General features: G+C 35.5%; 1 long non-coding RNA gene across 1 annotated transcript in view; it reads right to left on the minus strand.

Moving 5' to 3' along the window:
* LOC118527905 (uncharacterized) overlaps positions 1 to 17,105 on the minus strand; it is a 202,908-nt gene that overhangs the window by 18,549 nt on the left and 167,254 nt on the right. Inside the window, exon 5 of the long non-coding RNA XR_013445331.1 lies at positions 16,577 to 16,665. This is a non-coding gene — a long non-coding RNA (uncharacterized LOC118527905). The remainder of the gene's footprint in view (positions 1 to 16,576; positions 16,666 to 17,105) is intronic.

Genomic DNA, 17,105 nt, shown 5'->3' on the forward strand with positions numbered 1-17,105 from the left:
ATGGTTAAGCATGTGTTTCATTTAGATTGAATACTTTTTTCCAGCAGTTTTTGTCCTTAGATATTTAATTCAAAAACATACATTTTTTAAACACATACAACTTGTTGAAAAGTCAATTTTAAAATTAATAAATATAAAACTGCATTGCTAATTTTCAGAGTTACTTGTTTAACAAAGTAGCTAACTGGTTTTTACGTTATATACACTTAATGGATTCCACCATAAATCCCTTTGATTTCCTGACTTTTGCATTGTCAAACACCTCTCCTGTAGGAGAGAGATATATAGGACATCATAAATTGCTCATCCTACAAATCTATATTTGTCTGTATTAGGATTAAAAAGACAGTATGTTGAGATGGAAATTGCAGCTATAATACATCCAAACAATTACTGTTTTTTAAAGTTTCATAAATAATTTAAAGAATTCATTTATATTTAACCTTAATGTTAAAGGGAATAATTGGAGGTAGTTCTTAATACAGTATTCAATACTCACCCACCCTCCTTTCATCACTTTCCCTCCCTCCTCCATCCCTTGCCCTCCCTCCCTGTCTCTCCCTTCCTCTCTCTCTCTCTCTCTCTCTTTCACACACACACACACACACACACACACACATAGGCATGCACACCATTCTATTCTTTAGGCTCAATTATCACCTATAACACTTGACTCACACACATGTAGTTACAACACCAAGCTGTCTCCAGATTTCCAGTCTCAATTTCCCACTTCCTCCTGGGCAAAATAACCTGGGAACTCTACCAGAACTCCAAAACTATCGTATGTCTGAAAAAAAGCTCATTGTCTTTCCAAGCTTATTTCTGTTTTTTATTTCTAGTCAAAAGACCTGTATGTACTAAGACTTTCCTAGTAATAGACTCAAAACTCTAACTTACCAGAGACATCCCATTTCCTGTCTATGACATCCCATCCTTGCCAAGTTTGGTTGCATCCTTCACTTCGCCTGTACTCCTAAAATCTCTATTCTTTATCCAGTCCATTATTTTCTCTTGTCTGCTTTGTTTCAGTTTCTTCCTAATTGGTCCCCACCCTCCTCCATTTCCATCCTAATATTTTACCTTTTCATTTTTGCCCAACAGATTTGTATATAGTACAGCTCTAGTCTCTATTCAGAGTTTAAAAAAACTTTCAAAGACCCATGTTGACAACAGAATAAACCTCCAACTAACAAATGCTTTTTTGTAATTTCAACTTTTTATTTAAATTCCAGTTACTTAACATACAGTGTAATATTAGTGTCAGGTGTAAAATTTAGTGATTCATCACTTAACATACAACGCTCGGTGTTCATCATGAGTGCACTCCTTAATCCCCATCACCATTTTAGCCCATCCCCCCACCCACCCACCTCCCTTCCAGCAACCCTCAGTGTGTTCTCTCTAGGTAAGAGTATGCTTTATGGTTTGCCTCTCTCTTTTTCCTTTCCCTATGTTTTCTTTCTTAAAGTCCACATAAGAGTGAAATCATATGATATTTGTCTTTCTCTGACTGACTTATTTCACTTAGCATAATACCCTCTAGTTCCATCCACATCATTGCAAATGGCAAGATTTCATTCTTTTTATGGATGAGTAATATTCCATTGTGTGTATTATATATACATACCATATCTTCTTTATCCTATTCATCAGTCAACTAACATATTTTTTAAGCGGTCAAACAGAAATAAACCAAAGACAAAAATTACTGAATGATGCCCCAACTCCTCAGCCTAATGTTTAAATCTGCCCACATTCTCAAATCTGGCTACATCATTATTTTCTAATAGGATTTTCATTCCCCTCTGCCTTCTCAAGGGAGTGTGATGTTGTACAAATAGCATGATGGAGCAATTTAAAAGTATTTTAAATGGAGCAAATACTACCAAATGTGGAAGGTGGGTTTTTACTATTAAGTGAAATTCACTTTTAAAAGGGTATTTTTTCACACATAATACATACTCAGTAGTTCATTCTTTTTCTCTTTTCCATTCCACTCATTCTTTAACTAAATTAAAATCTCCTCTAATATGTATACCTTTTGCTCATTCAGATGGCTCTGCCTGGCATACCCATTCTTCCTATTCTAATGTAGCCAAATCCTACCTGCTCTTCAAGAATGAATTCAAATGACACCTCTTTTATACTTTTGTTCCCAATTCCTACTGGTCAATAATGACCTTCCTAGTAACACTCTGTCTACTCTGGGGCATTTACTTCATCTTCATCGTTATAGTCTAAGAGTAATGGCAAATTCATATCTGGCTCATTTTTTAATGACTCCTTTTTCCCTAACATCTAACATGGTACCAAACACAAGAGTACTTAATAAGTAAATACAGGTTATCTGAACATAACTTATTGTTAGCCAAAAAATCAAAACCATAGAAATTATTGAAAAGTCACAAGTCCAAGAGTTAACATAGTGTGGCAACCGAACTTGAGCCCTGTTTTGCTGCATCCTAGGACCTTAGAACCTACATTATGCTAATTCTAATTATGAAGGGAGCATAGATTTTCCCATTTTCTTAGATTTGAAATATAGCCCCAGTTCCTAAGGCAAAATCTAAAAAGGCTGAAGGTTCTTTACTTTGGATATGTACTAGTTGTTTCTATAGTCCAAATAGAAGCAATTAAAAATAACATGCTTGAAAAAAATATATAGCAAGCTTGGACTCCCAGTCAATGACTCTTTTGGACCCATCAAGGAACTAAAATTGTAGTGAAAACTGCCATTCCAAAATCCGGAAAGAGAGGAGAATCCAGCGTGTTATAAAAGATCTGCCTTCTTGTGACAGAACTACTAGAGTATAAACTGGTGAGGACACTCAAATGGTAATTTGGACAAAGTACTAGAGCCTGAGTGTGGACTAGCGTAAAAGTGAGAAACTCCTAGGGGGCCTCAGTCTGAAGGGAGCCCCCAGAGTCTCATGAATTTTGTGGACCCCACTAGGTTCTTATGGTGAAAATCCAAGAAAAATCTTCCCATAGTTGTGGCAGAGGGAGAGATGAGTAATTACTGTGAAATATGCCCAAAGCATTCTATATAACAACAATCTCCTTTCTAAGAGAAAAGACTTCGCTTGAGCTTATCTCAGCAGAGTGGAAGGATACTAGTCCCATTTCAGCCCCCTCTAGTGTTCCTGTCTTGCCTATAAAGGTAACAAAAAGCTATACTTCAAGATAAAAACCCTCAACAAACTAGAAAGAGAAGGGAACTTCTTCAACTTGTTAAAGAGCATCTATAATTAACCTACAGCTAACATCATACTTAATGGTGACAAATGAGATGTTTCCTTCTAAGGTCAGAAGAAAGGCAAGGATGCGACTACCACCACTCTATTTAATATTGTATTGGAAATCCTAGCTAATGCAATAAGACCAAGGAGAAAAAAAATAGAAGATATATAGATTGGAAAGGAAGAAATAAAACTGTCTTTGTTCCCAGATGACATGATTGTGTATATAGAAAATCCCAAAGAATCAACAGAAAAACTCCTGGAACTAATAAATGATTATAGAAAGGTTGCAGGATACAAAGTTAATATACAAAAGACAAATGCTTTTTTTATATACCAGCAATGAGCAACTGGAACCTAAAATGTAAAGCATAATACCATTACATTAGCACCAAAATAAAGAAAGAAAGAAAACATTTAGGTGTAAATCTAACAAAATATGACAAGATCTAAAGGAGGAAAACTACAAAATGCTATGAATGGAACCAAATATGATCTTAATAAATGAAGAGATAGTCCATGTCCATATATAAGAAAACAATATTATTAATATGTCAGTTCTTTCCAACTTGATATATAGGCTCAACACAATTCCAAGCAAAATCCAATAAAGGGATCCTGGGGTCCTTGAAAAAATGGCTATTTCTAGAACTGAGGCAAGAAATACACAAGATAAACCTAGAGTTCCCAGTGTCCAAGTTGGAACAATTTAAGCACCATAATAAGTAAAGATTGGATTATAAGACAAAGAATTTAAAAATACCCATATAAGTAAATGATTTAATTAATAAATAGGGGAGAATAGACAAAGCTCCAATGCAGAAAATTCCAAATTATTTACGTAGATACTTCACTATGAAAAAGGTGGGGCATAACTTTACTATTTAAGTGTGGGTTGTGCATAGTAGCTTCTTTCTAAAGGAGAGGAAAGATAGTTTACAATGGAGAATTCTAACAATCACCACCTTAGCTGAGTGAGTGAAGTTAACTTCAACAATAATAACTCATTTTTTAGTAGTATCAAGTACTCTTGATAAGATGTGATAAAAACAGATGATTTTCCTCCCCAAAATTCATAATACCAGTCTAATCATGAGAGAAACAGACAACTATCAGTTGTGGAGCACCTGGGTGTCTCAGTCAGTTAAATCTCTGACTCTTGATTTCCGCTCAGGTCATGATCTCTAGGTCCCGAGTCAGGCTCCACGCTTGATATGGAGCCTGCTCAAGATTCTCTCTCTCCCTCTCCCTCTGACTCTGCCCCTCCCTGCTTGCTCACTTGTGCTCTCTTGCTCTCAAAAGAAAGGAAAGAAAGAAAGAAAGAAAGAAAGAAAGAAAGAAAGAAAGAAAGAAAGAAAGAAAGAAAGAAAAGGAAAAAAGAAAAGAAAAGAAAGAAAAAAGAAAACTATTAGTTGAGAGACATTCCACAAACTATCTAACTAGCACTCCTCAAAGCTGTCAAAATCATCAAGAACTAGGAAGAGAAACTATCACAGCCAAGAAGAGAAGAAACTAGGAAACATGGGGATTAAGGAGAGTCGTAGTGTCCCAGATGAGATCCTGAAAACAAAGGAAATCTGAATGGAGTATGCACTTTAATTAATGATAATGTATCAAATTTAGCTTATTAACTATAACAAATGTAACATGCTCAAGTAAGAAGTTAATAATAGGGAAACTTGGGTACTGGGTTATAGGAGGATTCTCTGCACTACTTTCATAATTTCTCAATGAATCTAAAACTGTCCTAAAATAAAAGGATTATTCAAAAGAATGGTAGGCTTAGAAATAGATAAGATTATGTCATAAACTTTGTCAAGCAGCACATTTCCTTAAGAGTGTCCTATTGAACAATGGAAGCAAGGGCCTTGCCCCAGCATCCTATTGTTCTAACTGGCTTCAAGGTTGCGGCCCTTAATAGGAGAAAAGGTCAAGATTATCAGGTTTAAGATTCCATCTAGGCAAGATCTTTAGAGGTATATTTTCACAGGTAAAAACAGCCTGAATTTCTACCACAGTTTATCGGGAACCGAACTATTAAGCTAGGAGAGAACTGCCCGTCACCACGCACTCTGCAATGGAACCCCCAGGCCTCCACAGGTGTGCCAGTGGGAGGAGTGGTGCGCAACTACCAATGGGGCGCGCTCTCCAAAGCCCCGATCAGATGTGGCCGTCACGACGTGGGGATGATAGCTTCTCACAGAGAAAAAGCGGCATCAGGAGCTTTTAGGACAGGAAGCCCCATTGCTGTCATTGAGCATGATTACTATAAAACATGTGAGACTTGGTCATTGCTATAAAACATGTGACTCAGTCATTGCTATAAAACATGTGACTGCCATAGGTTTCCCTTCTCCCCTTTCCAAATGAGACTTTTTCATTGTAGTAACTGTGAGCTGACCTGAACCAACAGGGTTATCCACAATTACGAGATTCTTTTTCCTAAGGATTGGCTTCAAAAAGGTATAGGTAAATATAACCTAAATGTTCACTTCCTACAAATTTGCAAGACTGAAACCAAATTCTGCCACACGTGTCTTTTATTGTGTGACTATATAACGTTTTCTATAAATGCAATGAAGTTTTAGTTCCTGTTCCTTCTAGTCACTCTGACCATACCATGCATGGAAGAATCACTGGAGACTAGCCACAGGATTCGGCTTATGGAGTTGGATTAACTCAAAGAGCCTCTCCATACATGTCCAAATACACACCTAGACAAAATCCTAGACCTAGAGTGCCATTCCGCAGAGAAATGGAAACAAATAGAAAGGAAAGGCTATAGAAGTCACTAGATTCTCAGACCCTGTTCATGCAAGGGCAGAGATGAGTGTGTAACATTTCTAGACAGGACATGTATCTTGAACATCACTTATTTCACAAATGAGTAATCATTTCTAAGGTCTATTATCTTAATTAATAAATCCTTTGTTGGTGGTGAGATGAAGATAATTGAAGCTCTGGTCATAGCCGCAAGGGTGGGCTGAGCTCTAGCACATGCGGTACCAACTCAAGTGCTTCAAATGTTAACGAATCACTCAAAAGGATATATAGACTAAAGCTGACACCCACACAAATATAGCACTGTTCTTTAAAGTATTTTCAATCAAATTTCAGATCTGCTTTTTCTCCATCCTTGTGCACTGGATATATAGGGAGCAGATAAGTTTTGGCTTTTAGTAGCTCAATCATGGAAAATCTTACAGTGATCAATGAAGAGAACTGCTCATCACCTGGAAATTTTAGACTTTCAGTTGGTTGCAGTAAGGAGATGATATTCAAGGATGGTCTCCCGTGGAGAAAAGGGGAGTTCTCTAGTCTCCTGGCATTATGCATTTCTTTAATAGGAAAATAAAACTATAGTCCAGATTCTGTCTTCCATTCCAATAATCTGCAGCCAACCAGTTGAATGACAAAGATACTACTTTTCTCAAAAAAAATTAACCAATTACCTCTAAATTCTCTGGGCATCAGTAAAAGGACAAAGGAGCCCAAAAGAACACACACACACACACACACACAAAGTATAGTTAAAAAATTATTAGAATTGGGCTGACAGCAAGACACTTAAATACTGATATCAATAAACAGTTACATAATGCCAAGTAAACAACAGACCACCTACACTGACTTATAAAATACATTTTACAGGACAAATCATTCTAAAATTTGATTTTCTAGCTAACCTCTTTCCAGTCTTTACTCAAATGACACCATCTCTAGGGCGCCTGGGTGGCTCAGTTGGTTAAGCGACTGCCTTCGGCTCAGGTCATGATCCTGGAGTCCCTGGATCGAGTCCCGCATCGGGCTCCCTGCTCAGCAGGGAGCCTGCTTCTCCCTCTGACCCTCCCCCCTCTCATGTGCTCTCTCTCTCTCTCTCATTCTCTCTGTCTCAAATAAATAAATAAAATCTTTAAAAAAAAAAAAAATGACACCATCTCATTTAGGCCTTCCTTGGTTACCATATCTAAAACTGACCATCCTACATATTTCCTCAGCCCCTTTCCTTCCTTATTTTTTTAGCTCTCTTTCTGTGTACCATACTATATGTTTTGCTTATCAGTATTACTTATGTCATATAAATTTTCTTGAGGGCAGGACTTCTTGTCTATTTGGGTCACGATTATATTGCCAGTGCCAGATCCATACCTAAAATATAGTAGTAACTGCTCAGTTGTTGAATTAATTAAAATTAACACTTTTCTCTTGTGGGTGAAATGACGGATCATCGTTGTGATATGTTGCTTGTTTATTTAGGTGGTAAAATTAGAAAAAAATAATGCAACAATATTTTTTTAATTAAAAAAATCAGTACCTTGAAAATATATTTAAATAAACAAGGTCTAAGCAAGTATACTCAGGTTTAAAAGTACTAGTTTTCACTGTAGATCCATTACTTTTCCTACCTTTATCTTGAAAGCATATATCATTATTCAAACCAAATTAGTTCACTGGTATACATTGTTATATTTAAAAAATCATTTTAAGTTTTTTTAAGAAAACCAAAATAAATGTCAAATTAACATATTAGCATTCTGTAATGAAATATCTCCCATTATTTGGAAGTACACTATCAAAAAGCCACTAGTGATTATTCATTTAGCTACTTTCTAATAAGATACAGACTGAAAGCTGAGAGTGATACAGAGAAAACATTTCTAATAAAGAAAAGATAAACTGCAGTCATGACCAAAAGCCTAAGTAAGCAAACATGTTCCAAACTGAGAAATGGAAAAGTTCTTCAACCCTGTTTCCCAGTAACTTTTTCACTGCTAGATGCAGAATTAGAAAACATAAAGCATAAACATAAACTCTTAGTATGAAATGAACATACATCTTGATCATACAAAGTGAAGAGAAGCCAGCATAGTGTGACTAAGGTTGTAATTTTTCTAGAATTCTATCCTGGGTTTCTCATTTATCAACTTTGGGTTCGTGGGAAAGTTGCTTAACATTTTTGAACTAGAGCCTTAGTTTGTCCCTCTACAAATGGAGTAAAGAGCATGGAGTTAATACTTTCCCCTCCAGGTTATTGTAAAAATGAATGGTATCATTTCCATTGAGTGCTTGACATATTGTCTGCATACATTAACAAACTGTGGCTTAACTTATCCGATCTGCAACTGGACCACAAATCCCTACATCAATGCATATCCTTTGCTGTACTGAAGACATGGGTTAATTAGGAAGTACTAGAGTTGAGGTGCCTGGGTGGCTCAGTCAGTTAAGCGGCTGCCTTCGGCTCAGGTCATGGTCCCAGGGTCCTGGGACTGAGTCCCACATCAGGCTCCTTTGTCAGCAGGGAGTCTGCTTCTCCCTCTTACTCTGCCTGCTGCTCTGCCTACTTGTGTTCTTTATCTTTGTCAAATAAATAAAATCTTTAAAAAAAAAAAAAAAGGAAGTACTAGAGTTATAGTCAAAAGACTCCCATATCTTTTTATGAAATTATTTATGAAAACTTTTTTTAAGATTTCTAGAATGATTCGGGATATTCCATTAATAGCCAGTGGTACATTCTCAAGGGAAGAAAAATGTTCATTCTAAATAAGATATAAATGAAAACAGAGTGTAATAAAATATAAATTGCATAGGAAACAGATGATAAAATGTTAATACCATCATACAGAAATAGGCACACTTAACATGGGTCAAAGTACAAACACCAGGATAAAGTACTAGTGTAAATTCATTTTCTTAAAGGTAGATCCATATAAAGATGTCCTATAAGTTATCTGACGCTTCACATGCAATCTAGGTTTCTACCTCAAATTTCTCATTTGTATTTTCTCACTCTGCTTTTCGAAATTAATATTAGACAGTATGCCTGATATTAGAATTTCATCCTAGAAGATTTAATCCCCAACTAAATAATCTACTTTGCAAGTGGAACCCCAAGGCAAATGATGTAATGATGTAATATAATGATGTTTGGTCATATAAGACTGAGTTCATTAAAAAGAAGTTTTCTTTTGTTTCGAAAGCTTTAAAATACAGAGCCCTGTCTACACTATTCTCCAAGTAGTAAATGTATAAAATAGGGATGCTTCTGCCTTTTTTTGTTTTCCAGCCTTTACTTACACAGCAAAATTGGCTGATTAGAGATCTACACCTCTCTAGCTCCAAATCCTTTATGTTCCTTCTTGCAGAGAGAAAAGTGTTTCTTGTGACAGTTATCACTTGCAAAAAGGAAAACAAGGGATTCTGAGATCAAAGGCTATTGATCACCATTCCAAAGTCAATATCACATTTCTCATCCCGTACACCAAAGAACACTGGTTAATCTGCAAGCAAGCAGACCAGACCCCGGGCCAAGCCATGACCACCATTGAAACTGGTGTCCCGCATCAACAATAATCCACCAAGGATCCATTACCACTGATGAACAATTAACTCACCCCAGCAAACACCAAGAATGCCTTAAGAAGTACAGCTTACTTTAAAACTGTATTTATGACAACAAATTCCACTAGAGCCACCTTCATTTTTAACCTATATTTTATTTTTTGTTAGTAGTAAGCTATTATTCCTACAGTGAGTATCTTTACAAAGAGACTTTACTTGACTGAGACTTAATATTGACTCTGGGACTCTTGATAAAACTAGCTCAGAATGATGAAGGTATTTTAAAAAGAAAAAAAAAGTCTCAATGTCATAGCTGCACATTTAAAATAGGTTTAATGCTCTGGGGCTCCCTTTGTCTAGTTTGTTTGAAGTTTCATGGCCCCTTCAGAAATGCTGAGATATATACAAACATTCAGTTTCTGAGAATGGAATTCAAATATACTGATAAACCTACTCCTCCTTCCTCTCATAGAGTGAAAGCCTAGTGGGAGAGATGGAAACCAGTTAGAATCAAATGTAGGGTTCCTCTCAGTGGATACAATAACAACTCAAGTGGATGAGAGTGCCATTTGAAAGTGAGGTTAAAATTTCTATCCAACAAATGGACTGCCCAAACACATCTTAAAGGTGGTCTCTCACACAAAATCCCAGGATTTTTTTTTTCTACTTAAGGTTTTTTTGAACATGTTGTTAAGCATCAGATATTTCTTTGCATTGAGTATCTTGTGGTAATTTCTTTGCCAGGAACTGTTTCACATTCCTTATCACTTATACTCAGGACAATAATAAATCCCAGAAGTATTTTCTGGAATAGATACTATAAATTAGGAAGGACATTACACCACATTAATTCTAAATAGATAATGTTATTACCTAACTTAATAATATTTGGTAACCTGATTTGAGAATCATGACCATTCTAAAAAGTCATAAAAGAAATCTTTTTACTGAACCAGAAAATAAATGGAATCAAACAACATTAAATGGAATAGCTTGAACACTGGAGGAATAGAAGAATAGTTCTTTGCTATAGTCAGTCACAGGTTCTTTTAACAGGCAAGACTTTAAAAGTTCTCTTTTCATTCTCCTCTATCAGATGTCATTCCTTACATTATGGGATAAAACTTTTTCCCTTAATAAGAACTATAGTTGATTATCGTACAATCTGCTCTTTTAAAAAAAAAAATCCTATTAGAACCATTGTTTTGATTCCTGCATGATCAACTAACCTTACTAAACCCACCTGGAGATAATGGTGAAGATACTCATCAGCCTTTATTTGCAGCCAACTAGATCATTTTTATACCCAACCAGAAGGCATTTTTTATGACAACCCTTATAATAAAATTGGAAGAAAAAAGAATCTAGAGAAAATGTGAAAGAAACCAAGATTTTTTACAAATATTTGCTTATTTAGCCACACTTTTTTATTATTGCTAATATCCTAATAGAATTAGGATAATATGTGAAAGGAGCCCATGATTGTAAACATTAATTCTTAAACAGAGCTATACTGTTCAATTAAAGCTGCTTGTGTGTGTGTGTGTATGTGTGTATTTTCACATAAAAATGTGCACTGTGAAAAATGGAAAGTATTTCATAGTGTTGCCGGCTAGATAGATGTGCTAATAATCTGGGTCAGCACACATGCCCCTATTCAGCAGCTCTGGGTGCACTGTGATGATTAGGAATGCTATTTTGAAAGGTGGAGCAAGAGGTCTGCCCTTGCATACACAAAAGTACAGTCCTAAGCAACTAGATGATAATTACCCACTCCCATTACCATTCTTTATAAAAGAATAAGCTATTAGTTGTAGAAAAATTATATGCATGCATGGAATGTACTGGGAGAAATGACTGAGGACCATAAATATTACTAAATACTCAGACAACCCTAGTGTCATGAAATTACAAATGCAGATAGTGAAAACTTAGCATCTGAAATCAACTCTTCCCACATAAAAGACACTTAAAATGGTTTATATTTTTATGTCTTTTGGTATCTTGCTACCTATGTGTTGTGTATAAAGCTTAACCTCATATATCAAGTCCACAGATCCTAAGTGACTTGGGAGGGGTTGGGACGGAGAGCAGGACTGATGACATCCTATACTAGATCTCATGCCCATATTCTCCTGGTGTTCTCCTTCTTTCTGCCGACCAATTTTTCACATCCTGTGGCCCCTTGTTTTCTATCCCTATGGTAGGTCTTCACCTATCGTAGTTCTGTATCTCAGGCAGGGAGCATCATCTGCCAGTTATCCAGGAAATTAATAAAGGGACTCTCAATTAACATGTGTGTAGCCTAAGTGAAAAACTGCATCAATGAATTAAAATCTACCCTTGTGAAATTGTTTTAAAAATAAATTTAGAATAAATGAATTCGGGGGGAGAAAAGAGAAAAGCCTTTTCAAGCTGTGGAGATGTTCTAAAAAGATTCCCTAAAGGTCATCATTGACAACACAGTGCACACCGTCATTATTTTCTTTTATCTCGCTCTATAGTGGTTGAGGGGACACATTTTTCTTTTCTTCTTTTAAAGACATTTAAAAGCAGTATTCCAGTTTCACAGCCAGCATCTTCACACCATTCGAAAGACATACAGTCAATCATAAGCCCAAAGAGGAAGCAGAGGGTTAGTTTTCACTTAAGTAAAGTTTAGTGAAAAGCCAACAGATCAGTGTGATTATGGCTAGATCAATGATGCATAGTTCTGAAAGGTTTTACACAAGCAGCAGTCTTAGAATGCAGCTCTAAGGAGCAGGTAGGTCAGAAAAAACATAAACGCAATGCCCAGCACATGTACCTCCCTTTGGGTCCATAAAGAATCTGACCAGATTGTCTAACGGGAAGCCGTTCTCACCACAGGGGCCGGGTTGAAGTGCTTCCATTTCCGATGGCTGCATTTCAGCCTTGAGTATGTCAGGTAAGGTTTTCTGCTGGTCAAAGTCACAAAAATTCCGGTCGATATCTTTTATGAGGAATGACAAATGTAAAAAGATAAACTCGACTATGTCAGATAAACTATATGGGCTTTTACTAGATCCCAAGCAAAGATTTAACAATGTGTAGTCAATTTCAAAGTCTTCTGCTAATTCAAGGAAACAAAAGACTCTCATTACAAAGATTTCAACCAGGCTGGAGACTATTATGTTCAGGCCATGGAAACCTTGAGAACTGTCCTTTTTAGATAGGAACTGTTACAGAGAACTTTTTTTTTTTTTTGAAAAGTTTCTTTTGACTGATCAGATAAATGGGAACCACGTCAAAGTTTTTCTTCAGAAGAGATCAATTTTGAATAATCTATCTGTGACAGAATACTTTTGGAGTTCTACTACCTCAACTTTTCAAAAGCCCCCGCAGGGACTTCAGTTTTTAATGTAGAAACAATACATTTCACGAGTGACCATCCTCAATCTCTCCTCTATACAGTAAAAAGATTCATTTTTCACTTTTACCTACATGTGTTCTAAACTATCTCTAGATTATCTCTAAAAACAGAGATGGGGGATTTCATCTGGTAGAAATTTTGAGAACCTACTTACTTTATTGAGCTTTAAAAAATTACAAACTCCTCACCCCTGTTAGCATAAGCACATGAGGTTCCTCTCTCATGTTTTTTAATCTGTAGGGCTGTGCTAGGAATGTTTTCCTCTTTTTCTTCTTCTCCTTCCTCTCCCTCTCTTTCTCCATCTCCCTTCTTCTTCCAATTCTAAATATGGAATTCCAGTATTTGTCATAATAAATTATAACTATTTATCATTTTATTCTATCTCACCAACCTCATTTAAAATAACTTCCATCTGGAAGTCGCACATAGACACCAAAAGATCACGAAAGGGCCGGTGGTACGTGCTGTGTGGATTCTAATCACAGCTCTGTCACCACCTGCCATGTGACCTTGGCACAGCCCCAGCTGATGGTGCCTGAAATGTCACAGAATTACCTTATTCACTAGCATGCACAGCAGAATAAAAAAAATTAAAAAAAAAAACTCTATTTGGTACTTCAAAGCAACAAATTCTAGTTCAATGTTTTCATTCACTATAACTTTAAAAATGTCAGTATTTGTAAACAATTGCCTTTATATGCTTTGGCATGCACAAGACAAGTTGATACTGTATTATTACAGTCACATAAATTGTACCTAGGTACCCCCAAGTGTCAAAGTAAATGCCAAGGTTCTTGTGTCCATATAGCATACCTGTGCTCCAGATCAGAGTGAAATAAAAGTGACTTCTATATGGATGTCCTTAGTAATGAAAAAAAAAAAAAAGGAATATATAATACATAACCAAAATAGTGTTTAAATTCAATGTTGTTCACATTTTTCCAAGCTTCAGTAGCTTTTAAAGAAAGAGTTCAGGGCTACATATCCCATAGAAAGCATCAGATCAAAAGGATTGACCATTAAGTTTAGCAGCATGATTCATTTTATCAACTTCCCGCAGCCTTCTAATACTCCTTTTCAAAAATTGTGCAAACCGTGTGAGACTGTGCGTGTATTAAATTACACCATTATGTCCTTAGAGGAAGTATTTTCTATTATTCAGGCAAGGAAAGATCTTTGCTCAACCATGACAGGTTCACAACTAGCTGACCTAGAATTTCTGGTTGGTGCTCCACACAAGCCAGTCAAACCCTTAGTGATGAAAACAATTATTCTAAGGAGTTTTACTGAGGCAATATCCTTGGTCCAAAATAATATGAAATCTTGGAGAGACCTTCTCTAAGGTAGCTGTTTATGTTGCTTCCTGCAATAAAATAATTCCAGTTATAGAAGCACACAAAAACTATTTACATTTAAAATAAAAATGACTTTCTCATTTGTGGCTGAAATTTTTTAAATTTAATTCTAGTTCCATGAGTTGAATTGATTTATCAGTCAGTAATACATGTTCTCTTTCTGGATAAAGTAGATCTACTCAGGAGCTGTCCAACTACTGTCAATAGTATAGGCACAGGCAATAGTTCAAAAGACAACTAGCTTTAGACTCCTTACAAAATACCTTTCATTGTTCTCTTTATGCTCGTAGGTATTACTACACTCTCTTCCAAAGCTTTTGCTTTCATCTGAGAAATTTATTTAACTGTAATATTTCTCTTTCCCTAATAAAATAAATTGTAAATCCAAAGGATGTCTTTTCATCACAATTTCTTCCAATGTGGAGGTCTAGAAAATTCAACATCTGCAAAAACAGTGATAAAACCCAAGAATTTTAGAAAAATTGTGTATTTTACTAACACAGACAAATCAATTGCCTAAACAATGATTCATAAGGCAAGAAATAAAATAAAACAAATTGCTCTTTCAAAAAGATATTGAAGTCAGGAAACAATTCATGCTTAGACCTGAAATATTAGTCACAGCACTGTGACCTCTCACCTTCAGTGATAAAATACACAGGTCAGAATTGACAATACATACTCATGGCTGATCATGGCTGCTAGTTATTGATCAAAGGAGAAAAAAAGTACTTTCCAGGAAAAACATTGCTCTGAATTACAAACATCCATTCTCTTGAGACTCAGCAACTCTCTGGGCTTCTCCCTTTGGAACTGGAAGCAAGAAGTGAGTTCAGCCAGTATTTAATATCAAGTGAACGTGGTGTTTAATCAATAGTCTTCTGCTTTGTTCCTCGATGTGGAAAGCAGTGTCTATTCATTCAGCAAAGGTTAATGCCAAGGGTCAAGTGATTTCACACTCTCAGTAGGATCCACAACATTGCAGTAGTTCAGATGCCCTAGACAATGATGACTCAGTTGGACTGATTTATTGCCACTCGAAGGCCCTGCTTAATACTAAAGTGCTCTCTTATGATAATACCTCAGAAAATAGCACTGATAAAAGAGGAGGCAATAATTACCTACATTTTGAGGTAATGTCTTCATTTCTAACATCCTATAAAGATGTAAGGTCCATTTTAAATGATCTGCTTCTAGTATTAGCAAGCCATTTAAACGGGATCTTATCAGCATCTTCTCTTTTATGAAATACACCACAGAAGAAATTCAGTAACCCTATGATACAAATGTAAATTATAAGTAATACATGATTTAACATATGTTTTAGGTAATCCTTTTTAAATATTTACTTATTGTAATATTTTTCATATCAGATAAGAAGAAAGAAAATATATTTGCTGATGGGAGGAAAAATATAACTGAATATAGTTAATTCCATTAAACAAGGGAGACACAGTTTGCAATTTGATTTCATTCTTTTTGACCAACTCTACCACACGACAGGCAGGCTAAAAAAGACCTGCCTGTATATTCTTTCTAAATGTGGTTCACTTAAAGCAGCATTAGTCGAGGTCACTGTTTTAAACCAGAACACATTTGACTATGTCAGGGGTCCAATCTTTAACATGTTAGCATCCATGATTATTATTCGGCAATGTCTCATTCCAGATGTGTTTTATATAATGAAAGAAGTTCAAATGTCACCAGGAAAACAGTGTGAGAAGAATTAATTGGAAAGCTTATCATAGGAAAGTGATTTAGAACCCAGCTTTCACTAATATATCTCTGGATGATGAATATACCAATCAATTAGTAAAATAAAATAAATTCTGTAAAATTATCTAAAGACATCCTATCATTACAAGTGGAAGAACATTTGAAATAGTTTATTATATCCCATTCCAGATGATTAGTATGTAAAGCACTCTAATATAAATGTTCTGCCTTCTACTCCCTCTTTTCACAGGAAATATGGGATTTAAAACTCTAATCCAAACTACTTAAAACAATGATTAATTCAGAAATCCTACTTCAAACTATTTTAAACTATTTAAAAATATATGTGAAGTGTTATAGATGAGTTAAAAATACATGTTTTATTCATTTAATTCAAGAACACATTTTTAATTCTCAATGACAGTTTGCCTTAAAAACATACAAAATGGGTAACAGTCAGTACTTCTGATGTGAACAACAATTTCATTGTGTAGTGATTACTTATATGATGTCCAGAGGCCTAAATTTACCTTTTAATCGAGCTTATCCTCAAAGGATGATGAATTGTCTGTAATTCTTTCCCAATGAGAATGATTTTATAGGTCATATATTTCAAGACCTGTAATGGGGAAAGAAGGAAGAATAATTTAATAAAGCTTTTGAAAATAAGAAGAATAACGAAACAAACTAAATGCAGTGGGTTTTTCTTGGCAAAAATAGCATAGAAGAGACTATGAGTCGACAAGATTGAATGTTTCAAGGATACTCCAAAAGTGTTTTTCCACAATAACTTTCCCATACTCTAGGCTTCAGGCTAAAGATATTTAGTGGGAAATACAGTTCAGTTAATTCATATGGGAATAAAACAAGTAGCCTAAAAAGAATGTGCATGTCTAATTTTGCACTTCAAATACTACTAAATTATAAATAATGTCATCATTTTGAATAGCAAATAAAATATTTGCATTCTTTGAGTTTTGCAGTTGTATCTACCATACATATAATGGCCAGAATAAAATGTGTTATGTAACTATTTTGCCTGTAGTCACAGTAAGTATG

This window comes from Halichoerus grypus, chromosome 2 (assembly GCF_964656455.1).
Source record: "Halichoerus grypus chromosome 2, mHalGry1.hap1.1, whole genome shotgun sequence".
NCBI classification, from domain to species: domain Eukaryota; kingdom Metazoa; phylum Chordata; class Mammalia; order Carnivora; family Phocidae; genus Halichoerus; species Halichoerus grypus.